The 25,388-nt window shown below is 41.0% G+C and overlaps 1 protein-coding gene across 5 annotated transcripts in view; it reads right to left on the reverse strand.

Moving 5' to 3' along the window:
* SHANK2 (SH3 and multiple ankyrin repeat domains 2) overlaps positions 1-22,926 on the reverse strand; it is a 363,833-nt gene extending 340,907 nt beyond the window's left edge. For all 5 annotated transcript variants that reach the window (XM_049821258.1, XM_049821256.1, XM_049821257.1 and 2 more), the window contains exons 1-2: positions 22,805-22,926; positions 13,658-13,784 (exon numbers count right to left, since the gene is read on the reverse strand). The gene's annotated coding sequence lies outside the window, so the exon portion shown is untranslated. The remainder of the gene's footprint in view (positions 1-13,657; positions 13,785-22,804) is intronic.
* Positions 22,927-25,388: the final 2,462 nt, after the last annotated feature.

Raw genomic sequence — 25,388 nt, forward strand, 5'->3', positions numbered from 1 at the left:
CCTCAGCCACCCCTTCCCACCCAGGCACCAGACAGCTTTTGGCAATTCCCTGGACTTGGAGGAGAAGGGAAGACAAGGTGCAAGGTTGTGAGCAGGACATTACCCCACCTATCTGAGCTGTGCTCAGGGGTCCCCTCACTGGCCAGTTCAGCAGACCCAGATGGTTTCCATGACAGACTCCGCCTGGACCATGCAACAGCAGAGGACTAAACAAGGGCTATTTTCACTTTTCCTAGTTTTGTGCAATGTTCATGACCCCCCTTGGACCTGTGTTACCGCTGACTTGATTTTACTGGCCCTTATTAAACCTGTTTCCAAAATACCTAGCAAATTAAATAGTCTTCAGACCTCACTTTAGTAGTTTTGACCTGCATGCAAACTGCAGATTTCTTAACACCTGGCCATGCATAATGCAGAAGGAATAGTACACGAGTGAAGTTAAAGAGTATATACAACTCCCTCGCTGAAGCTCAGTGACACACTTTTTCTCTGCTCCATGGCCACACAAATTGAGCACTGGTGGCCAGAAGATGATGACCGCTTGCATTTGGAAGCCAAAAGGGGGGTGTGGTGCTATAGCATGAGCATATGAAGCAAAACCTTCTTGTATCAGCAAGAGCCAGGAATCTACATATTTGATGTGTGAAGCTTGATCAGCCTGAATAAACGTGGAGTATAGTAATCTGTAAGTAAACTCGTAAGTTAATGAGTTGATATAAATGCGAATCTATCAGGATCTGAGAAGATCCAAACTTTGCTATCTCAAAATAAGCTGAATATAACTAGCTAATCCGATTTAGGAAGAATTCAGGCCTGTCATACAAATATTCCCCACTTTCAAGTAGAAAACAAATAGACAGGGGCTTTAAATAGGACAAGCACAGTAACAGGCAAAAATCCTTCCCAAACACAAAATGCTAGTGGGCAGCACTGCTGCCCAAACAGTCTTGCAGAACTTTTAATCCAATGTGTCACTGTGCTGCTCTACACCAGAGATTTCCTGCGTACAGGAGCTATAGTAGGAACCCTTAGGGCAACAGCTTTCTAGATCTCCCTCCTCCTCTCATAAAGTGGGACAGCCACAAATTCAGAGCCTACCACCCATGGCTGCTGGCTTCTCTAATAGATTACTTAGTGTAGTATAACCTTCATTAAACAGGTCCCTTTAGGGAAAACACTGAAGAGTCAGGATCAAAAGAGCTTGCAAGATATTTAAATAGCAGTTGTATTACAAACAGTTGGACTGACAATCACCTGAAGCAGAGCATGGTTTAACTTATACGATGAGGATTCTTGAGACCTCTGACTGTGTCATCAACTAAGAAGAATTCAAGTAGGAGGAGACCACATGAAGCAATTTGTTCACCTGGCACTCCATTAAGTGATGGTCTTAGCTACTAAAACAACTGCAGTATACACAATACTCTGGATAAACATTAAAGTCAAGAATAAAATGTACACTCCAAACAATTCATTTCCATCCCCCCTCAATGTCTGGATGTCTTGCTAATAGTTTATGTGCAACCTATTCAATGCCTACGTTCAGTATTTCCAAAATGAAAAATTTCCACTCAAAACGTAAGTGTATGGAGACTCATATTCCTAGGAAAGCCACAACATATAAAGAATAATATAATTCCAAATAGCTTAAATTCTTTAATGTTTATGATCATGAAACAAAAACTAGCATCAGATCCTGCATTTTTGTTGCCTGTTCTTAGTAGGTTAAAAAAATGTTCAGTTATGGAAAGAAAAATACCTCCTTCCTATGCTTATCTAAACATAAAATGGCAATATAATTAATAAGTATTACTGCAAATTATAAGCAATCAGTGATGAAAAAAAATGTGTCATCCTTAGTTCATGGCTCGTAATTATTTCATTTCCCGAATACTGCAAAATCCATGATAACTAATAAATAATAAAAACTTTTCAAAAAGCCAGAAGGTGCTCACCTTGTATGTAATTTTTCATGTAACTCATCAGATCTGTCCAACTCAATGAAGTCAATTCTAAATTTTGCACTGCAAAATTTCTACTCTTTTGTTCTATGCGAAGACGGACAGCTTTGAACCTCATATTCACAGAAAGACTTGTACCCATTTTCTACCTACACCTGTAACTGTAACCTCAAAGGAAAACCTATAAATTGTATTTACCAGACAGAATCAGGCTGCTTGTTTTTTAGACTTCAGCATATTCGAAGGGTTGTGAATGTTACCAGCTGTTGACCAAAAAGAAAAAAATATTTTCAAGACATGAATGAAAAACCCACAGATTACAATTACCTAAAGGAAGAAACAGACTTAACCTACTCAAACTAGCAGAGTACTGTATTTGCCATGCTTTCAGCAGTCCAGATGGCTCCATTTATTTACACGTACCATCTAAACAATTATTGCTCTGTTGTGGAAACACTTGTTACCATTTTGACAACAGGAGGGAGATTATTCCCCCCAGTTATAAATCACAAATCACTGAGGGCAGCTGCAGCCTCTGTTTCTTTATCATTCTCTTAAAGACAGGGAATTTCAGTGAAAGACTGGAATTTATTAACTTTCCTGGCTGAAAGAAGTGAAGAGAGATGAAAGATGGAGTAATGAAAGGGAGAGAAACCAGAGTGGTGGCTGACCTGTGCAAGGAGAGCCAACCTGCTCAGAAGTAAATCATTCAACTGCCAGGTCTTGCCTGCAACTCCAGTGGTGTGAACACACAGGTCAACCCATTCCTATTCAGTTCAGTTTATTGGCAACACATGTAGGTTGGTGTAGGAGGACAGGATTGTTAGCACTGGGGGTGGGTGGGAGGGGGGCTGCAAAAATTTGGTTAAGAAAAACATTTGTCATTGTCAGAAGAAATGAACTGCATTATATCATGCAGTATTTAAAGGAACTAGAAATGCAAGATAAAATGCAGCAATGTATTTCAAATAATTTGATCAACCTGTCATGGAAGATTAAAGTGTTCTTACTAAAAATACTATGACAGCCATGTCAATAATAAATAAAATATTTATGCTAATTTAAAATTTTGTTAAGGTTTAGCAAGTAAATCACCATGCATATAACAAGCTACAAAGGTTAAGAGCTGCTGCTGCATAATCTCAAGAAAATTCATCAGGCCTAATTAATCTGATGGCGTACAGCATCTTTGTTGAGAAAAATCACAAGCAAAACAAGAAAAAGTGAAAAACACACAAAATAAAGTTGTTCACCTTATCCCCGTTCACCAGGGATACGTTTTTCTCATTCCATTAACACGGTACAGGGAAAAATGCCCTTTAGATGAGCAGCATGTGAGCCTTTCCTTGTAGCAGTTTTCAGGCAGACTCCCAGAAAGAGTTTGCCTCCCCAAATGCAATCACTCAATTCAACAGGATCTGGGATGTAGCTTCCTAATCCAGCCTTGGATTTAATTGTGAAACGTGATGAGCTGGAAGGGAACCAGATGAAGAAATAAAACCACAAGAAAGCACGAGCCTGATAAGGTGCTATGAGCACAGTTTACAATGAACAAGACTTACCAGCATGTAGGTATAGCAAGTAACAAAACATTCCCATGAATTTTTTGAGCTGCCTAAATGGGATTATCTTCATATATGTTGGAGAGATTCAATAAGATTAGACTCATTGATATTACAACACATGTTTATGTGCTTTAACACAGCAGATACATGTAGAGCGGAAGCAGATCTTGGGCCTCTGTTCCAACAATACATTGTGTTTTAAATGAATAGTTTTACTTTAGGATAGGATTCTCTTCCTTCCTTTATGAATACAGATAGGAAAAAAACCAAAAAAAAACAACAAAACTGGAAGTACAACAAATGGAAGTATACAACAGCTTTCCACAACTTACACATTCTTAAGTCTTTGCACATTTTGGATAGCCACATGCAAGCAATGCATTAAGATCATAATCTCAGTTCAAAACAACCAGGTATCAATTTTGAGTCTCAATAACAACCCATCATCCCCAGGGAAGTCACTGTTCCCAGGCAAATACATCTTCTCTGATAAAGGGATGGGAGAAAGGACAATAAAATTGACAGATGTACACAAATCTCAGTAGAGATCTCAAGTTAGAGGAATAGAACCCACGCCAATCAACCAAATTATGCAACGCTTATTTACTTTTGCTGAAAATACACTGACATTTTCATGACAAAAGAATTACAGCAGGAAAAGAAACCCCTAAAAAGGCAGATTCAGACATTTTATGTAAAGGACACTTGACTCAGCTGCCTCCAGTTGAGCACCTGAGACACAGCTGCACAATGCTGACTCCCCGTCATAAAACACATCATCTCTGTGATAGTGTTACCTGTGTTTGCATGCCATTACTGACACCGAGACATGAGCTTCGGACTGGTGTATCAGCAATGCACTGGTTTTACTCTCTGCAGTATACCACAAATGATGACTTGGCCCATTTATTAACGTATTAAAGTACTGAATTTAAGGTCTGCTGACCTGGGTTCTGTGGAGAAGTAAAAAATACTGTCCTTTCTCTGAATCACCACAGAGATATTTGGCACATTATTGGAACTTCATTTATTAATACTAACAAAGCATCTGAGCCACGGATATAAAATCCTTGCTCATGTAACATCTTGCAGTAAACAGAGTTACACCAGGCATCAATTTGTTTATTAGTTTGGCTTTTCCAGTAAGGATCTACTGCACAGAACATCAGCTATTGTTTCCACAGGAGATTTATTTGGCACTGTATCCCTACTCATAGTATGAATGTAATTTAGGGTCTTCAATTTTTACAAACTTGGATCTGTCTAGAATACAGAAAGTTTAAATACAATTAAAGAAAGCACATATACATTTTTCCCTAACTTTCAAATACGGGTCACGCTGCATTTTGTCATGTGTTTCTTCTATTCACAGCTTGTTCCCTTTCCTGGTGTTAACTGCCTATATACAGGTTAATTAGTCTTGTCCACGTGACCTAGTTTCGTTATCCATAAATCTTTTTTGTTTAACCCGATAAATACCATGAAATAATATAATACTAAGAAAATTTATGTCCAAAAAATAAGGTATTGAAAAAGTCATATATACCTATAAAAAGACACTCCGCTACTACAGATCACTAAACCAGCTCTACAAATATGTAGATTGCTATATGGAGAACTGACTTTCCATGCTGAAAAAATAAATGTTAATATGCCCCAAAGCAGTATAGGGCCATGTAGCCTGTTAAGTGAATTCAAATATTCATATACACAGGGTAGTTGTAACCTCTGTTTGAGTGATCTTTACCCTGAGAAACAGAGTATTTTGATTCAAATGCAATCTCAGACAGAAACAACCCTTCCCTTCGTCCCCTGAAAATACAAGGTGTATGTCTGTCAGGAATCAAGCAAAGCTAATCTTGCACAGTGTCACCCTGACCTAAGCTAAAATTCCAAGGTGCACCACAGACTTAAAAAGAAAGAAAGAAAAAAAAGTATCTGGAACTGTGAAGAGCACATTTGTGCATGTGAAATACCAAAATACTCATTTGCTGAAAGATGTATATGGCTTCCATTAAGCAATTCTTTAATCTCTAGGTGACCAAGTATGCTTTTCTGGCTACATGAAAGAAATAAATAAAAACAGGGAGCACAAAATAGCTGTAAAAGCCACTATTGGCAATAATCCACAGAGTAAGATCTGAGCAGCCTGACCTCTCTGAGCTATCCTGGGGGAGTCCCAAGAGACGTCTTCCTCCAAAGAACAGCTGTGGGTCCTATTTCCTACAGAGGAGGAATCACTAGTTGTCCACAGAGCTGCATCAAATAGCAAAACTTAGTATCACTCCCTGATTGGTTCCAAATTAACGTTCAACAAGGTGTAGGAGAAATCTGATGGGAGGAAAGAGGCTGGCAGCAGGGAGCAGCAGGAGAAAGTGATGATTGGGTAAGAAAATGGCAGTTCGAATATGAAGTTGATAAATACAAAGTGACATGGGCAAAACCAGCTCTACACATACAGCAATGGAAATTGAGCTAATTACTGCCATTCAAGACAGACAGTATTTTGTAAATGTCAGTTTTATGTGCTGCATTCACAAGAATAACTAGAATATTAGGAAAGAAATAAAGAACAAAATAAAAGATACTAAGTCACGTTATAAATATGTGAAAAGCAAGTCCTGGCCCTATTCTTTCTCTGTCTTCTGCCAGTCTTGAAGGGGCTAGGGTGGAACTAGAAAAGATACAGAAGCTGGCCAAGAAAATAAATATGTAAAACAACTAGCATGCACAGAAGAAGAAAATATATTACAGCTTTTTAAGACTGGGGAGAATTTACTGAGAGGTATGTACCATTCTGAGTGCCTGGAGAGAACGAGCAGAGTACTTCCTACCTCCTCTAATAAAAGGAGTAAGAAACAGCAAGTGAATCTCACGAGTTCAAAACACACCGTGAAGCTGAGGAACTCACTGCCACAGGCTGCCATTGGTCACCGAAGCTCAGCATACATTCAAAGTACGACTGAACACGTTCCTGGAGAAAAACCCACCAAGGGCTCTGAAGATACTGCATCACTGCCTCAGTGAGATTATCGGCCACAGCTTCAGCTGGGAGAGATACCATGAGCATTATGGCAAAACCATTAATCTAACCTATCCAATGTTATCTAGCCAAAACCTATTGTGGTTCCTTATTAACAAGCCCACCTGCCATGGCTAGTTTGGCCGTGCCTTGCATTGCAAGTCTTCTCCATCTACCTCCTACCTCCACTTCACCTTCCTTGACTGCAGTGTGACAGTAGTGGATGCTATATACACAGCACCTCGACTCCAATGAGTCATATCATTATACTTTCTTATTGGTACTGTGGACATTATAACATTACCAATCACAGACAAATCAGAAGAAATTAATATGGCACTGAAAAGGAGTACAAAGAACATTCTCTGAACATAAATTTTGCAGGCACTTGCATGAAAATTACAAGCATGGAAATTACAACTACTTGATTATTAATATGAAACAGAAAAGGGAATAAATGGTATTGAGGGGAAAACAATAAGGACTATGTTTATAGCAGTATTTTTTCAGATAAATCTTCAGAGGACAAATCACGTGAGTATCTTGCATGGCTCATTAGTACCAATAAATGCAAACACAGTAGTAAGCAACTCAAATTAAGTATCATCACTAAGTACTAACAGAATCAGTTGCTAATGACCTACTAGTATCATAATTACCAAATTGGATATTTATGCTCATTATCTATTGTTCAATTTGCAAACAATATTTTTAATAGCTTAAACCACAACATTATCAGTAAAAGTCCCACCAGAAATGTTATGTTTTCAATTAAGAGGTTACTGAGTTTCCCCATAATGCACTAAGGTTTACTTTTAGAGCTCCTAGATGCTCTGAAAACCTGCTATCCATCGAGACATTGTTTCATAAAGAGAGAAGAAAAAGCCAAACCCTCAGATTCTCTTCTCCCCCCAAAAAAGTGCAATTCCTAAGTGTCTTCCAACAACTGTCATGCTGGCAATGCATTGTTGCCAGCATTGACCAGGTTTCCTTACCAAACCGATCAGAGAACTGCAAGGCTGAGGTCAATACATTCCTCAGTCCAACAGTATTCAGATGTCCTGGTCTGGTTTTAACCCAGTCCTACTCAGATAGCATTTGTGGAAATCTTTTTGCATTGTTCCAAGAAGCCTCTTACCCTTATTACAAGCTTCATCTTGGTAGTCACATGCTACAAAGTCTACATAGTACAATACCCACTGTGCAAAAATGTACTTTATCTGTTTTAAACCAATCTACCAATTTCAACCAGAAATTTCAATTTGCTCTCATGTTGCAAACTCAATGAACAACAGTTCCACATACACTTAATCTGCCACCTTCATGATTTTGAAAACTTCATTTCTTTCACACTCAGCCTTCTCCTCTCCAAACTGAAGTCACAGCTTCTTTATTCTCCCTTTGTATCTCATCCAACTCCACTACATCCTTCATGAGATGCAGAGATATATAGTATTAAAGGATTATGTCATACTGAGTGTTTGCATAGCAGAAAAATGATGTCCTCAGTCCTCTTCTAAGGACCTTCTTGTTCGTGCCTAACACGATCTCTGTGTAGATCTCTGAAAATTAAAAACACCATTCTTTAAAATTAGAACTTGTATATCATAATACAGCAGGTATTGGTATGCAGTCCATCCCTCCATGGATGATGGCTGACACACAGACATCCGAGACCCTGAGAAAACTAATCACGTACCAACTTGAGTTCACCAAGTAACTGTTCTACACACAGGCTGCATGATTGAGCTTTAAATAAAGCCCTTGAAACACAAACGCTCAGAGGAAAGAATGGGACATATTGCAGTATATTTGCCCTGTTCTTAAAGCCTTTCCCTAAGCATCAGATACTCATACAACATCATAGACTTTTTAAAAAAACCCTAACTCATATTGACTGCACTATATAAACTGCTTTAAACAATGTTATCAACATCTCTGTGAGGCCTTTTGCTGTTGAAGGACCACACAGGTTGTACAGGAATGATGTAATTCAATGATTTAGATGAGACTTTCAAGGCTTTGTCTATAATTCTTTCAAACCTCAAGTATATTATTTTCATTCTCATCTCAAACCTATATAACGTAATTCCCTTTACCAAGAGGTCTCTATTACAACATATTCACCTCTGTTCAACATTAAAATAAAGGACACAGTTACAACATATTTGAATTGTTGCTTATTAAAGGACAGCCAGTGTTTGTGACAATCCCTATAACCAGGTCTAACACAAGTGTCCTGTAGCTACACACTACCCTTTCTCCTTGCACCACTTAAGTCAGAATAAGCCCAGAAAGTTCAAAGGATGATAATGTTTGACTTTTGGCTTCATCGCTCTTTGGCTCCTCTAGCTTTAGGACTGTTCTGCATGGGGACCAGTCCTACTCCTTCCACGTATGCCCAGCCCTAAGTGATAGCTGCCCTGCGTTTCCCATATTTGCCTGGCCTGAAGGTTTTTACAGCCTCTGGTTTTAACTGCCTGTCAAATTTCTGTTGAGAAAGGGAGAAAACTTTTACCAAACGCTCTGGTAGGTTAGACTTCCCTTATCGCATGGCCACCAATGACATTTACTACAGTAATCTCCACAGCCACTCTGGAATGCAATCCAGTAAATAAGAAATAAAACACAGAGCAGTTAAAGACTTTTTTCCTGGCAAGGTACAAAGTAGATGTGAATGCTCTGGGTAAGACAAATTAAAATCTAACTTACATATTTCTTTTGCCATAATAAAATTTCTAAAACCCTAATGAACCAACCAAACTTTGTTTGCAGCTTCTTTTCAGGAGTATGCCAACAGAACTAAAATAATGTTTACTTTAGTAGAACTAAAAGTCAGCAGAAGTTTTCTTCTGCATGCTTCTCTGATCTTGAGTTTAAATGTACTATACAAAAACCTTGTACCTTAATAATGCCTGAATTTGGGATCATTGTCATTACTGTGGCTTAGGATGCAACAGTTAAAAGAAGGAAGGGGGGGACCAAAAGCAGTTCCAAATGCACATAACTGTCAACTGCTTACACATAATTTAGTTTCACTGGTTTTGAAACACATTTCTTTTCAACCTTTTCAAGAAATTGAAAACAACTGTTCTTAGGCCACCACACTCTTTTCTCTTCACAGAAACCTAAGCATTTTACAAAGGACGAACCACTTTAATGATGTTGTTTAGGAGACCTCACTGAACAGTCCTTGGGGCAACACGTTCCATCATGACCTAAGAAGTCATGATGACCTTTGCAATGGAAGAGAAGTGCATGGAAAGGTAATTTCCATCATTCCAGCAAGTTTTTTATATTGCCAGAAGTGACAATACCAACAGTCTCTCCATCTACCTCTGAGAAGCTCCAGCCAGGGAACACAGACATCCTGTTCGCATGCATCCGACTAAACAACTGATCAGTGCACCCAGAATATTTTTTAACTACTTTAGTGGCTCTTCTGAAAGCAGCATAATTCAGTGAGCTGCCAGGAATTTGCCACACTCTTGTCCTTTTTTAAGAAAGCCTGAGTTAAAGGCATGTCCCTATTATCAGCCAGTCCATTAATTAAATGATCCACATCCAGAAACTAGAGCAGGAATTTACACACACCCCTTGGATAGTGCTACATGTTCTTTTAGCAAAATGCTCCACACTAATGAACAAGGGATTTTGGTCTTCCTCACACACAGGTGAATTAATGAAGACATTTTGGAGAAACTATTAACTGATTATCATCAGTAGAAAAAAAAACTAGTGTGCAACATTCAGGGAATAAATTTTTTCAGGAAAAACACATTCAATTACACTTTCTCAGCTTCATAAACTATTTACCAGCAAAATTTTAGCTGACCACTTCAGATAGATCGAATACCAGGCAAATTAGGGCCAAACAGACATCAAGAAGGTGTTTAGGCGCATTCTCTGCTCCTAAGCAAGACAAAAGTAGACCTAGGTATATGCCAAAAGGTATTTCTTACTTGTTCTTACAAGTGTTCAGTGACAGAGACTCTACAAGCTCCCTAAGAAGTCTGAAACAAAAATAAGCATTAACCAAATAACCCTTACACACACAGGTAGCCTATAAGGTGTGGCATCCACTGCACCAACCTCTCAGACTTTCATATGACAGAAATATCAAGGTATGTAAGATAGTCATGAAGCAAAAATGTACAAAATGTTTGGGGTTTTTTGCCCTGCAGCCAATTATAGCCAATATTTATGGTTACCTAATAAACTAACTTCAATGATTACATGACTTTTTCTAAATGCATGATAGTATTCAAGTATTTCATACAAATTTATTAATTCATTTTGAAAGAACATTAGCATGGTTTGAACTGACAAAATTATGCCCCTACTTTATTACACCAGGATTATATATACTGATTACTTTCTCCAGCTCTATTGCTGGGGTTTTTTACACTCCATTTTTATATTATTTTTAAGGCAGACAGCTTTCAAGGCAAAATCCATGTTCTCTACCGTACGTAGCAGGACAAAATGCCACCTGTTTAACACCTCGAGGTGCTACTGGAGCACAAACATTTTTTTATATATTTGCAACTAGCAATGCAACATTTGTATACAGTTTGTGAGAAACTGATAAAATTAATCTGTGGGTGAAGCATAGAGACTGAACACACGGAAATATAAGATGTTTAGGAAATCAAGAACTTGTGCATCAGCCAAAGGGCAAAAAGGGACCCAAGCTCTCCCACTGATGTGATTCCACAGACTCAATAGAAAGTGAGTCTAAAGCAGAAATGAAATTTGTTGTTGTTCATTTTCATATTGAGCTTTATTTTCTTGTTGTTTTGCATCTATGAATCTAATTCTACAATCACAGAATTTCTTTATTACTCAGGGAAAGATGTAGTATTTACACGGAAATCTGAAGACCTTATCTCTTAACCAGCTGGCATATAAATAAAGGTCTGGAAAACAAGGAATCTTGCTCACTCTTCTGGTCACCAGTTGAATAGATGCCTTTCAGAGATGATGTATTTAAAAGTTTGTATACATGATGCTTTTCACTCGACAAACTTTTTAAAATATTATGATTTATGGTTACTTACGGAGAGATTACAATAGATTAAACTGTTCACACACACACACAAAAAAAAAAAAAAAGCCCAAATTTCCAAACTGAAAAGCTAAAGCTACCATCTAGTTCAAGCAGTTAAAAAAAAAAAAAAAAAAAAAAAAAAAAAGGTATTAAAAAGTAGGTTTCAAAGTAAGAGTTGACAGAACTGAAGAGAAGCTGAAAGACTGAACAGTAATTTCACAAAAAAATTCAGCTGTAGCCAAATGGTAGGAGAGCTAAGAGGGAAAAAAATAATAAAATATTTTGCAATGACATTGTGGAGCAAGGCTTGGGTTAACGATTACACTGATATGCAACATAAACTACAAAAAGGCCATTAATTAGACTACACTTCATGTGACCATTTTACACTCCTAGATAACCAGTAAGGAAACATTGGTATCTGAGGACCTCAGCACAATATCATTTTCAGTTCAGGTTAAAAAGTATAGACTCTTAGGTATCAATAAATATGAATATAATGAATATACAACTACACATGTAATTTTTCACTATGCAATATTCTTTCATGGAGTTTTACACCTTCTTTGTGAACCTAAAGTCTCCTGTGAGGAAAGTTTCACAGTAATCCTCAGAGTTTTAGTCCAGCTTTATTGACAGAAGAGAAAGTCATACCAAGTAGGTGGATTACCACAGGAGAGAAAATTTCAAGGAAGTGTTTAAGTTTTCAGCTGAACTTTAAAAAAGGCTCCTCTTTCTCTTTTCTGCCTTTGAAACATAAGGAAGGTTTTTATTTCAAGAACTCATTAAAAATGAAGATCATGTCCTCAACAGAAGGGAAGGAGGAAAAGCCATCAGACACAAGAACGCTGTTCTATATAGATATTTGGGATTAGAAATATAATCCACTGGAAACCAAAGGAACAGTGACACACTATGATCCAACTCCATGGGATATAAACTACTGCACTGCTATCACACAGCTGTGGGGGAGGTATCACTATCTTCGGGAGAAAAACGAAAGAATACAGTATTATTGGGATACCATAGGAAGTGGAACAGGAGAAAGGAGAAATGTAAAAAAGCAAAATACTACCTTGGGACTGGTTTTTGTAGTATGGATCTTTTAGGGATCTAGACATATTTTCTTCCATGTGGCATTTAAAGGCTGCTTCACAGTGCCTGCTCTTTGCATTAACGCTTGTGATTTTGAAGTCGGCCCTGAGATGGCGTAACTAACTGACCTCAGCAGAGCTGTTGACACCAGTTGAGGACCTCGAAGTATGTAAAATAAACACTTTTGTTCCCCAAACGTTTTTCACGGGTTTTGAAGTCTAAAAATTTCACATTGCTTTGTTCTGCACATTCATTTTACAGATGACTGACAAGCTAAGCAGCATTCACAGTGATAAAAAAACATGACCTTCCAAACCTGACTATAAAAGTGTAAAGGCCAGAGCAAAAAGCAAAATTTGTCAAAAGCTAAGTTCTATCTTGATAACATTTTCAAATATTTGTTTAGAGGTAACCTTCGCTATCAGATAAACACTATGCTGATGGCAAGGTGAAGCACACTTTTCTGGTTCACACAGCAAGAGCATTCAAAAAAAAAAAAAAAAAGCACGTTTTTTCTTCTGTAATGCTTTTTCATCAGATGGAAAAATGCTATGTCCAGTTCAGTTTTGCAGGGGGTGCTCGTGGTGTCTGCAAAGCATAGATGACACCTTCAACTACAGGCTGGTAAGCTGGCAGACATCAGAGGACAAACTGTAAAGATGGTATGCAGCGACTATCAGCAGCAGTGGCAGTCATAGGAAACTTTGAAACTAAGGTCAGACTGCAGGAGGAGAGGAACAGTTCCATCTCTGTCACCAGCTCTCATCCTTCACCAAGTTGTAACTACACAGAGGACGGCACTGAGGGGATCTCAGACTTATAGCCAAGGGAAAGAAAACAGAAAAAAGAGCATCTGCAGGTGTGAGACAATCTCTGTGGGGTGAAAGGCCAGGGGGGATATTTAGTGCTGATCTTGAGATCACTCTTCCCTCATGTGAGAAGCCTCTTCCCCGTATGACCTTACCTTGCATCCAAGAGCAGTCGTTCGTATGGTGGCTGGTGCCCACGAAGGCGAGTCTGCAGATCGCTTCTCCTCCTGCTGGGTTTGTGCTTTCTGATGGGGAGGATGGATCAAAGAGGCTGTAACAGGGCTGAAAGTGAGAAACGGGAAAAGCGTTAAATTTCTGTGGGCTGTTGACTTCCCAAGCAGGTTTCAGGCCCATTTTAGAGAGAAGACAACAGCGAACAGAGCAGCCAGCCTTCCACCTGGAAGCTCCTCAGATCCTCCTCTCTCAAGCCAGAGTCACCGGAGCACAAATGCAGACTTCTATGGGATACAGGAGCCAGGTCTGCCATCCCGGCCAAGCAGCCACCACTGCGAGCTCAGGCGGGAGAGTGAAAGCCACCCTTGCAGAGATGACTGAGCCACATGGAAAGAAGGGCTCTTCAGAAGGAACATTCTCTATTCACCACTGAAGGCACTTAAACCACTAAAGTTAGGTGAATTGAAACCAGCCCTTAATTAAATGTATTTTAAAGAAGTAAAGCCCTATAAGCCGTTCAGTACAGGCCCCAATTTTGCCTTGGTTCCTGGCCCTGCTTCATTATGATAGCAGGCAGTGAAAAAACCAAAAAGTGTCTCTGCTTGAGTCCTCATCTAGATCCCTCCTCTCAGGAGCCCACAGCTGACACATCTTGCTGATCCTAATACGAATTACATGCTTAAAAACTGCAATTGCCTACACCAGACAGGTAGACAAGCCTTGTCTACCAAAAAACATTGCCATTTCATTTTAAACTCTTCAACTTTTTCAGGTCTAATCTGAACAGTTTAACAATACGTGATAGGAGAGGGGCAATGACTAAGCTGAACTAGGTCTTTGGGTACACACCAACTTTTGTTGCTCCCACAGCAATTCCAGCTTGTGGGAGTTAATACAAGACATTCTTACTGAAAAATATATAAAACAACCAAGGATAAAGTAAAAAAAAAAATAAAAAATTGGCCAGCAGTCACATTTCCTTTTATTATTCCTAGGAAGAGACAAAAGGTAACAAAGGCTATGTGACTATCAGTAGTAGGAAAGTGTATCATCTTCTTGCTTACATTTTTCAAGCTATAATATGCTTCAGAAAATCCTATCTTAATATTTCCTGGAGAAGACAGAAATCGTACAGTCCACTGCACTGATGGTAGGATCATTCTGCAGTCTTATTAAAGTAATGTATAATAACAAAACTAATAACAATATACTACACCAAAGTCATGTCCTATGAGAATACTGTCTAATTGGATAGATATCATTTAAGAGAGACACGATGTTTCATACAGCTAAAATCACTTATAGCGTACTTAAAAATCTATTTTCAGAAATAATGGCTACAGATATGTATACACGCTAGACTAAATTAATGGGCCAAATTACTGAGCTTGCTACAGTGATGACATGCTGTAAGGGGAACTTAATTGGAAAGCAGCTGGTCTGAAAAAGCTAGTGGAAGATTTCCACAGGTCAGTTACCTGCCAGTTTAAAATTTACTCTTACTGCTAACATCAAAGCTGTAAGGACATGTCCTGGGAGTAACCTGAAGGCTGGCAAGTGGTACAAGTTTTATTACACTACATTTTTCATCAGCTCAGGTCTTTTGAAAGTCCCTCTCCAGAGAGGAGGCGAGCGGCAGCGGCAGACTTCCGATTCCTCCTCCTCGTCTGCAGCATGGCAGTGGGGCACGACTCAGGTGGGAATCCCTCCGGTTTCATAACTGCATAAGGGGCGTTACATGGCGGAGGAACTCAGTGCACTCTTTTTGATTAATTGAAAAAAACCTCCATATGTTACAGTGGTCAGTAAAACATTAGAATATAGTGGGGAAATGGGAAAAAGCTAATACACAACAATTTTAACCAAAATCTGACTGTTAGCCTAAATGCAACATGGTTCCCAGTGACACACCCTATTCACATCACTCTCTTTCACTGGAAAATCTGCTTTCAAAATATACCTATGAGGAACATCAACAAAATTCACTAACAGCCTACTGCACATCACAGTTTCTGCAATCAGACCTCCTTTTAAATTAGGTTGATGGGATCTGAGCACAGGCTTTTCTCATTACAAAAGCATCTTTTTGTACCCAGAAAAGTTGTATCTCAAATTCTTTAATTTTATGCCTGGTTTAATTATAGCCTACATTTTGGTTAAAAATTAGATTGGAGCCAGTGTATAATGCACTGTCAGTGACACCTTAAGCTACTAAGACAACTGATCCAGATTTCTTATTAAAAAAATTCTGAGAAGAGACACTTAAAATGTTTCCCAAGAAGGGCTAAGTAACTTTGAGTCTGTTATACTTAAGTCAACATCATAGATTTTCAGCTGCAGATTTGACTGTGACTTTTACAGCTTAACAAAGAAACTGAACACCAGTTCAACCAGAAATGCAGAAAGCCAAAGGGTGTAGAAGTAGTAAAGCTAAATTTGGGAAAGAATTTTACATTTCTTATGGGGTGGGAAACAGAGACATTAGTTTTCACCAGCAACAGAGATTATTTTACCAGCAGGATTAAATACATGGCATTTTAAGGACTTTCTCTGACACTTCTCTTGTTGCCTTTTCCACTGATTGTTTTTACCTACATGTCCCACATTAAGGTCAGCAAACACCTTCTCTCCGGTTATGATTAACATAATGCATCATTTTAACTGTGGTAGGCTTCACTCTTTGTCGTTTCTCTCCATCTCTACTTCTCTCCTTCTTTAATATGTCATCTTTGTTTCTTTTTCTCACCTACCCTTTTTTCCCCTCAGTACTCTAGTTGGGCTTCATTCCAGCTGTGACTGTGTCCATCAGTGACTGTTGGCTTGTGTAAATGACCCAATAACAGATCTCCCTACCTGAGACTTAACAATGTGAAAGGATGATCTGCAGAAGTCACAAACTATTCAAAATACACAGCCTCTTCTTGCATCCCCAGGTAAAAGTCATGACGGTGAAATGGTTGGATGATTTAAAATATTTCCATTGCAGTGTTAACACAAATTAAAGGAGGAGTATCTTGATAATCAGAATAAGGGCTGTTGAACATATTCTCTGTTATACTCTGGTGATTAAACTTTAAATTTAGAACTTAAACTGCTGGTTTCATAGCTTCACAGTCTCAGTCTTGAACATAAAAATACCATTTAACTAAGTGCTTTTTCTGAGGTTCACTTTCAAAATTTACTCAGACAGAGTAAATATCCTCTGTTTGTAATTGCAAGGATGTTAGTCCCAGAACCGTATTTCCATAACGACTGCATCCTCATTACAATTCTCAAATTTTGTCAAGTACTCACTCTGCTGATATTTTGTCAGTAAAGTTTAATTAAACAAAAAGCACGCATGCACTATGAATCTGAAATTGCAACGATGAACCGGTGTACATGGCTAAGTATAACAGTGTTACCAAAACCTAAACCGGAGACATTTAGAATCCAAACGCTGGAATGAAATGGTTTAAATCAATTATATACAACAGCCCCTGCTACATGAAAGTGCAATAACAGTTTCAGAAGAACGACACCATAGGTCCTGAACATTACAGCTACAGCTTTACTAGTAAACATAATAGGCCAGACATTGTTTGCGACTTAATTGCCTGAGCTCTTGCTAGCACGTTTTATGCCTGCTCACCCCAGGATCCCAGAAAGCGAGTGAACCGGCACAACTCAGGCACTCAGAGACCCAAGGGTCCATCTCCAACAGATAGTCTGGTCACTGCGGCTTCATTTTGGAAAGGAGGCAAGCTCAGGTGAGCGGGAGGGAGCTGTGCTGTGCCATTTGGCCTCAGGGACAGAGAACAGCCACTGGCCTATTTTATTTTATTGTAAAGGCATGGTCTCTGGTGCCTCTAAGGCGTTGGCACAACACTTCTTGCATCGTTCAGCATCCTCTCATTAAGCACCCTATTGCTCAACCATGCATAGCTATGGAGTTCTTTGCAGCACAGACACTGCTGAGCACAATGCACATTTCCCCATATGCTACAACAGACCCTACACACAAGAAGAATAAATGCTCAAGAGTGAACATGGGTGCATTTCTCTCCCATGCTTCTTTTCATCAAAAAGACACAGTAGCCTGCCTGGTTTCTAAAAACTTAGCTGGTTTGCAGAAAAAGGGTTTGTTTGGGGTTTTTTTAAGTGAGAGATCATATATTGTTTATTTCCAATACAGAAATGTATTAGAAACCATGTTGAGCATGAAATACAGCTACCATATCTCAGACATAAGACAGAACCATACGCTAAATGTGTCATAGCAAAGAAAATCAAAATGCTTTTTCAAATGTAATTTGAACCTAAATCTCATCCACAGTTTGCCTTATGTTTTATCTTACCATTTAGAAGTAGGTCTTTATTTGTAGCAACAGAAATGTTGTACGCTGTTTTCCCCTCCTTCCTGAAAGAAAAGACACCTTAAAGCTGCTATATTGAATCATCAGTAACAGTGGCACCTTCTGTTTGCTCCTAAGGAGTCCAGAATATGCATTTCTAACCAACAGTGTAATGCACTCCAGCGGCACACAGTATTTGCAGTACTGCTGATAATCCTGTTTTCAAAGACTGTGAGCGCTTTCAGATAGGGATAGCCCTTCCAAGCTATGGCATCTGATCCAAAGTAACCCTGTGCTGGCTTACAGACTCACTGACTTGAAGGCAGCCTATTAAAACAAGACCTAAGTTCTGGGCAAACGATGCATATCAAGGGCTCATTTCAGACCCTAGGTTTTTAACATGAATTAAACCTCATCTGCTTATTCTTAAAGATAGAATGACTGTGTCAAATACATATACTCAGCATCTCTGAGATGCCAGTGACAATCATGTCCACAACCAAGCAAGAACCCCAGAATTTTTATTCTCAGCATCTCTGACATCAAGCAAAAATACTTGTGTAAACTGCTGGCAAAGCGCCTGTGTTGTATCCTTGTCTACTGATTGCTCCATACAGAGACTCACAGCCTGATCTTTCAGTTCATACACAAAGCTCTGTGCTAGGGAAACTGAAATCCAGGGTCAACTACACTGCTACCCTAGCTCCAATGACATCATTTTCTCCCGGTTTCCCTGTATCCCTCAAGATCTGCAAGTTCCTGTCCACAGGTATAGGTACTTTCCCTGAAATTTCTGTAATGTGTTAGATGCTGTGTTCAGAAATGATCACAACAAGATCAGTGCTGGCAAGTTGAGTGTAAGTATATACCATGCTAAGTTTGTTCTTTTTTAAATAAAAAAAGCAATGAAGCCTTTTATTGAAGTATAAAGACTGAAGAGAGAAACTGGTTAGAAAAATCACCATCACCGTATTTTTAAATTACTGTTCTTCCCTGGCTGAACTGAAAAATGCAGAAAGTAAACAGCACTGCTGAAAGTAGTTTATATTTTCAGAATTCTTGGTTTGTGAATTCCAGGTGCTACTTCTCAGGCAGGCAGGAAAATTAGATTCCAAAAAACATTGATTTTAGCATGACAGTGTTTTTCTGAAGTTAATGACATGCAAATCATTATGCATGTATTTACATTTTTGATTAGGACGAGATCGAGACATTAGAAAATAGAGCAATGATCCTGTAGACTTCAGCAAAGATGTTTCAGATATGCAAGAGACATGAATAACACAGAAGAAATAAGCAAAGGTCAAAAAAAAGTATTAAAAGGCTGAAGACAAATAACTTTACTATCCTTACCAAAGAGTTCACAGTATCTAGGGTGCACAGTTTTTTAATTAATGGAAAACTACTTCGATGGGAAGACCTATGTCACACTGGGGCTCTGAGGGGCTTCTCTGGAAACTCACAGTTCTGTTACACAGTGAACACTCGTCAGACTCCCCAGCATAATAGTCTGACCTCAGAAGCAGTGAAATTGAAGTCTGCCAATGAAACTTAAGAAAGAAATTTGATCAAGCCATTGGAGTCTCTTGCATAATTCACTTTATCTTCTTGAACCACTCTTGGCTGATCTGGAGGAGCACCACGCCTCCCAGCCCTCCTCCTTCCTCGCATCCCAGATACCCTACAGACACCTTACCTGAGGCACATCCTAAAAGGCTAAAGCCGCAGGACCACCCACTCCAGGAACACAGTGCAAGGAAGAGAAGTACTACTTCCAAGATGCAAACTACTCAGAAAGTGCTTTGGCCACCAGCTGCGAGCAGCCCGCAGTAAGAAAGAGTCAAAGTTATTTCTAAGAGGGGGATCTAACAAGTAACCCAGGGGTTACAGCATCTGAGAAATCTGTAAGCTAAAGGAAAACAGAAAACTTGACTAACCTCAGCTGAGAGACAGAGAAGCACAAGTGTGGGAAAAAGAGAAAAGTTGGGATGGAGGCAGGGGATAATCAACCTGAAGAAATTAAAATTTATTTTTTTCCAGACCTAACAGCAGGGGAAAGCATGAATGCTGTGGGATAAAACAAGGGCTATCAAAAGACATAGTCAGAATCAATGCAAAGAATTTGTAAGATGGCCCTGACTCTCGGCCGTATCTTCATGGGCTTTGAATTCTAGTTTACAGCAAAACATCTGGAAAGGATGCACAGGAATAATGCCAAACTTGGCCAGTCTTCAAGCCTGGCTACCTAAGTTCAGCTGCTACTTTTTTCAGCTTAATTCTTCTAAACCATCAGACCAATTGTGGCTAAAGAAGAAGTACCAAAGCTGCACTGTAGTTTCGAGGTGCTGCAGAAAATCATTGCAAACGCCTGGGTGGTGCTTATACCTAATATATGTAAGATCATATGGGCCATCAAATCTGCGACTGGGAAAAGTGTTGCCCCTATTCACAAGGGCCTTTTGAGGACATTTTGCTTCCTTCTACAAGACCAGGAGGGCTTCTCCTAACACTGCAAGGAACTGAGCACTGACATCTCTGTTTCCCTATGCTCTCTTTGTGGTTTCTGCTCTCATTTGATTTCTGGGGGATTAACATACCTGGCCTAACTGGAGTCCTTGGATTTTTAATATAGGAGATATGGGCAAAGTTAATATCCTATGACATCCAGGAGGACAGCTAGGACTTCAGTGTCTTGGAACTGTGAAAGGTACATAGGTGTCTATTTAAACTCACTACATTTCAGAGATGCTGAGGACCTGTCAGCTTCCACTCAGTTCCACACCCAAGTCCGAAAATTCTTACGATGCTATCCAACAACAGATCCAAAAATTTAATAGCAGGTACTCCCATTCACTAATTGTAGTTACAACTTTTAAACAGAACAGACACCTAAAAAGGATGGATCCATACTTTAACCCATTTTCTTGCTGTCTCCTATTACATCTAAGCTGGTGGATGTGGAAGTGCTCTCAGTTTCGCACTGCAGACAGGAGGTGGGCTGTTCATCAGCGCTTTACTGAGCCCAAAGACCATGCTCCACACAGACCACGCAACAGCCACTGCTGCTTTGTCTATGCACTCCCTCAGGTATAACAGTGCTATGTGCTATTCTCTATTACTTATTCCACGATGACAAGCAGATTAAGGCCACGCTGTGCTAGATGATACAAACGTATTATAAGAGGAACACGAGACGAGAAGGACGACGTTGTTTATTGATTCTCATTCTTCACAATCACAGGCAATTAGGCAATCACAAGTCTAATTCAGACAGGTCCACAGGAAATCTAATCCACCCGCCAACGCGCAACAGGTTTTAAAGTAATGTTCTGTACCAATAAAAATAACATAGCATACCGTAACAAACATAAACACCTAAAGACATAGCTAAAGACCTCAGGAAGAAAGTGGGAAAGACTAAAAGTATTATCAATTATAACCTCTACCCTGAAGTACTTCTTCAAGTAAAACACAAAAAGAAGAGCTGCAAAAAGGCCTACCACTAATTATATATTTATTCACAAGAGAGATGAGGTACTGTAAAACCTACATTAAAGTCTCACACTGCTGAATTGCATTTCAGCCTAGTTACCTCCCAAGACTTTACTATTTTAATGTGTTATTGTGTTTTTAATACGAGCAAAGAAGAACCCTGCTATTTCACAGTTAAGTCACAACCTTGATCCACAAATAGCTTTAAACAAAGACAGCATTTGTTTTTGAGGACTTTATTTCCACCCCCCCACAGAGACTCCCTTCAACAAAGCAGGTTATTCCAAGAGGAGTTAAACAGAGCCAAGACCACAGGAAAGGAGAAAAGGAAGATCTAAAAAAGGAAAGGATGTAAAAACTTCCAGGAGAAGAATAAATTCACAGGTGCGTTCAGTTACTTGCAGGGAGGTTTTGCGACTTCTCCTGCATTAAAGAGCAAGGCCTGCTTACACAGGTGTTTTGGACTAAACATGCCAACAGCTCACCAGCAGTCGACTCAATTTCCCACTGCTTTTACTACCCCGTAGGGCCCTAGGGAAGCACTTTCCCGATATTCCTCTTCCGATCCCTTTCCCTTCTCCTACCTCATCCCACTCCTCTACCTGCCCGCAGAATCACCCAAACTCGCGCTGAGGGAAGGTGGCCCTGCTTCGAGCCAGGATTTAGCGTTCCCTACTTCTTTGCTTACTTCTGCCTTCCTGCCCTCTTTCTTCTGAGAAAAAAAAAAAAGTCAGGATGCGCTCATACCCCCACCTTCCACCCGCACACCCCCCCCACACACACACACTATACCTGACAGCCGGGCCCACCCGGGGAACCTGCCCAGCCCACCCCTCGGCCTCCCCCTTGGCCACCTCCTCACGCCCCCTCACCCCCCTCACCAGCCCCAAACGTGCCGCTTCACCGCTCCCAGCCGCGGGCTGGCACCTTCCAGCCGACCGACAGCTCTTGCCCCCCCCCCCCCCCGCCTCATTTCCCGAACTACGCCGAGCTAACGAAACTCCGCCGCCAAAGTCAAGGGCTTGATGGGGAGCCCGCCTGCAGGCACCTCAGCTTCACGGGCTTCCAGGGCAGGGGGGGGATCCCTTACCGAAGCTCCCACACACACACCCCGACTCACCTGCCTCCATGCAAGGCGAGGCGGGGCGGCAGCCACCGACCCCCCCCACGGACGGGGCAGAGCCGATCCCTCAAACCGCCGCCCGAGAGGACCATACCCCCCCCCCCCCACACACACACACACTCCGCGGGGAAAAACCGGCGGCCGCGGTCCCCCCCTCACCCTCCCCGGGCCGTGCCTACCTGTGACGGGGCGCGGGATAAGGCGGGAGGCTGTGAGGGGGCAGCGGGGGGGACAGCGCTCCCCTCACGCTTCGCTGCCGCCACCTCCACCGTCGCCCGGGTTCGGCGGGGTCGCGTTTCCCGAGCTTGAAGAGGGGAAAGGTTTGGAGGGGAGGGAGGCCGGGCCGGAGAGCCGCCGCCGCCGCTGCCCCCCTCGCCCTCAGACAGGCAGCGCCCGCCTCACTGCCCCGGGGCCGGCCCCCTCGTCTCCCCCCGCCCCGGTGCCCGCCGCTGCTCTTACCGGCTGCTCCCGCCGAGGGGCCGCCGCTGCTGCTGCCGCCGCCGCCGCCACCGGGCGGGTCGCGCCGAGGGAGAGGCGGCACCGGCGCTGCCCTCTGCCCTCCTCCCCCGGCTGCCGCTACGGCCCCGCAGAAGCGAGAGGGCGACGGGCACCCCGCCGGGATACCCGCATTTTCGGCGGGGCTGGGTCAGGCCCCGTAGCCCGGAGGGCTGGCCGGCAGCTCAGCCAGCGCCGGTCCCTGCCTACTCAAATCATCTTGGGTTTTTAATTTTTAATCTTGCTTTCCCCCCCCCTCCTCCTCCTACTCCTCCTCCTCTTCCTCAACCGCTAACTCCGCAGCGAGTCGGGGCGAACACCACAGCCGCGGCGAGAAGGCAGAAACTTCTACTGACACATTGATTTCCCAGAGGAACGGAAGGCGTCAGGCTGAAGCCGTGAGGAGATCCACGCGTGGGGTGGGCGCAGGGACCACCAGTCTCAAGGTGAAAGGGGAATCCTGGATGGAGATGTGGGCACGGAGGCAGTGGGGAGCACACGGGCAACGCACGGGACTCGCTGATCTCACGCGCGATGCCGTTTCTCCACATCTTCTCAGACACCACGTACCTGCAAATCCAGGGGGGCAGCTACGGCTCGACAGGTAAATCCCAAAAAAAACGCACCGCAGTTTGTGATGGAGCGGGCTGAATCTCCGGCAGCTCGCTTTGGTAAACACTCATTTCCAACTAGGATCACCGCCAAGCCGCCGAAAGGATCGGGAGACGTGAGAACCGGAGTTTGAGTCCTTGATGGATGCAACAAAGTTAGGAGCAGTAGTCAGTGAAATGTCATCCTAAAAATGTCTTTGACTTTTTCTATCCCCGAGCCCAAATGACACCAATTTTGAATCAATAATGCCACTTAGTGCAGATTTCAACTTACTCCGTGCAAGAATATGGATTTTGGACTACTTGAAGGAGTTGACCCTTAGGCACAATGACACACTGAACTTTAACAACAATGACTCTCACTGTATTTTTTCTGTATAAGCCGTTTCAAAGTAAATAGAACAAAATATAAACATAAATATCTTCAGCAACTCACTTTTGGACTTTCTGAACTGCTTTGTATAGTTACAAAACTTTTTACTACGGTAGCTCTCAATCGGCTCTTTTTAAACAAGAAACGTCCTTGAAGAGGAGAATGTTCTTTAATATACGCAGAGCAACTACGTTACCTCATAAATATTAATGAACATTAAACTGCGTGCCATGAAAATAATTTTCATGCAGGAGGTCTTATGCACATAGGTGTATTCACTGGCAAAGTTCACACGTAATTCTCCCTACTGGTTGCAAGTCCTTGGTAATAAGTGGAGTTCTTTCCTTTTAGATATAAGGAAGGATGCGGGGAATGCCTAGCTCTCAAAATGTAACATCATTATAGGAAATTAAAAGCAAACAAAAACAACCCAGAAGGCAAGCGAGCAAACAGAAAGAAGGCTATTTGATTTGAATGGGAATCTCCTACCTCTTTTAAACTGATTTACCCATCCCTGCATTTTGCTCTTTAAATTTTAAAGCATCTGAACATTTGTTCTGTCAGTTGAGAAAAAATGGACTTACTTAAACTCATGTTAGATCCCCGGGGGATATCATGGGGAAAATAGGACAGCAGTGCTAAGAAGAAAAACTCCATCTACAGCATGTTTTACAATTAAAAACTTGGCAAACAGTGAACAGCAACAACATTAAAAAAAAAAAAAAAATTGAAAAGTGTTTCATTCCTTTTTATGCTGTAATTCAAAAGTCAGTATTGTATCCAATGACCAGTGTACAAAAAGTGCAAATGAAAATTACTTACATCAGTGGCAATAGCTGACAGCTGCTCTGCATGAAGTGCATAATTCTGCATCCATATTTTTACTGGGGTCTAATTAACATATACTATCTTCATCACATTTCAAATGAAAAGTCCCGAAGTATGACCAAATTGAATCTATATATTTCTTTGTCATACCTAAGATGCAAGAGAGATTTGGCATCCTTCAAGTATGTTATAAATACTGATGGAGACATCAGGAAAGCACAAATTTATGTCCCCCAATTTTTTAACTGTGATGTCTAAAACTTTACCTTGATGAGTTAAGTCCTGCCAAAGCTTTATCTATAATTAAATACATTTTCAGATTCCACATGTTTAGGATTCTTCCTTTAAAAAAAATTATTATGACCTTCCGTAGCTTCAGCTGAGCAAGAGCTAAGAAAACTGGGATGAAGCAGCTACTCCGACTATAACCAGTTGCCTGAAAAATGTAGTTAAGTT

This window comes from Accipiter gentilis, chromosome 17 (assembly GCF_929443795.1).
Source record: "Accipiter gentilis chromosome 17, bAccGen1.1, whole genome shotgun sequence".
Lineage (NCBI taxonomy): Eukaryota > Metazoa > Chordata > Aves > Accipitriformes > Accipitridae > Astur > Astur gentilis.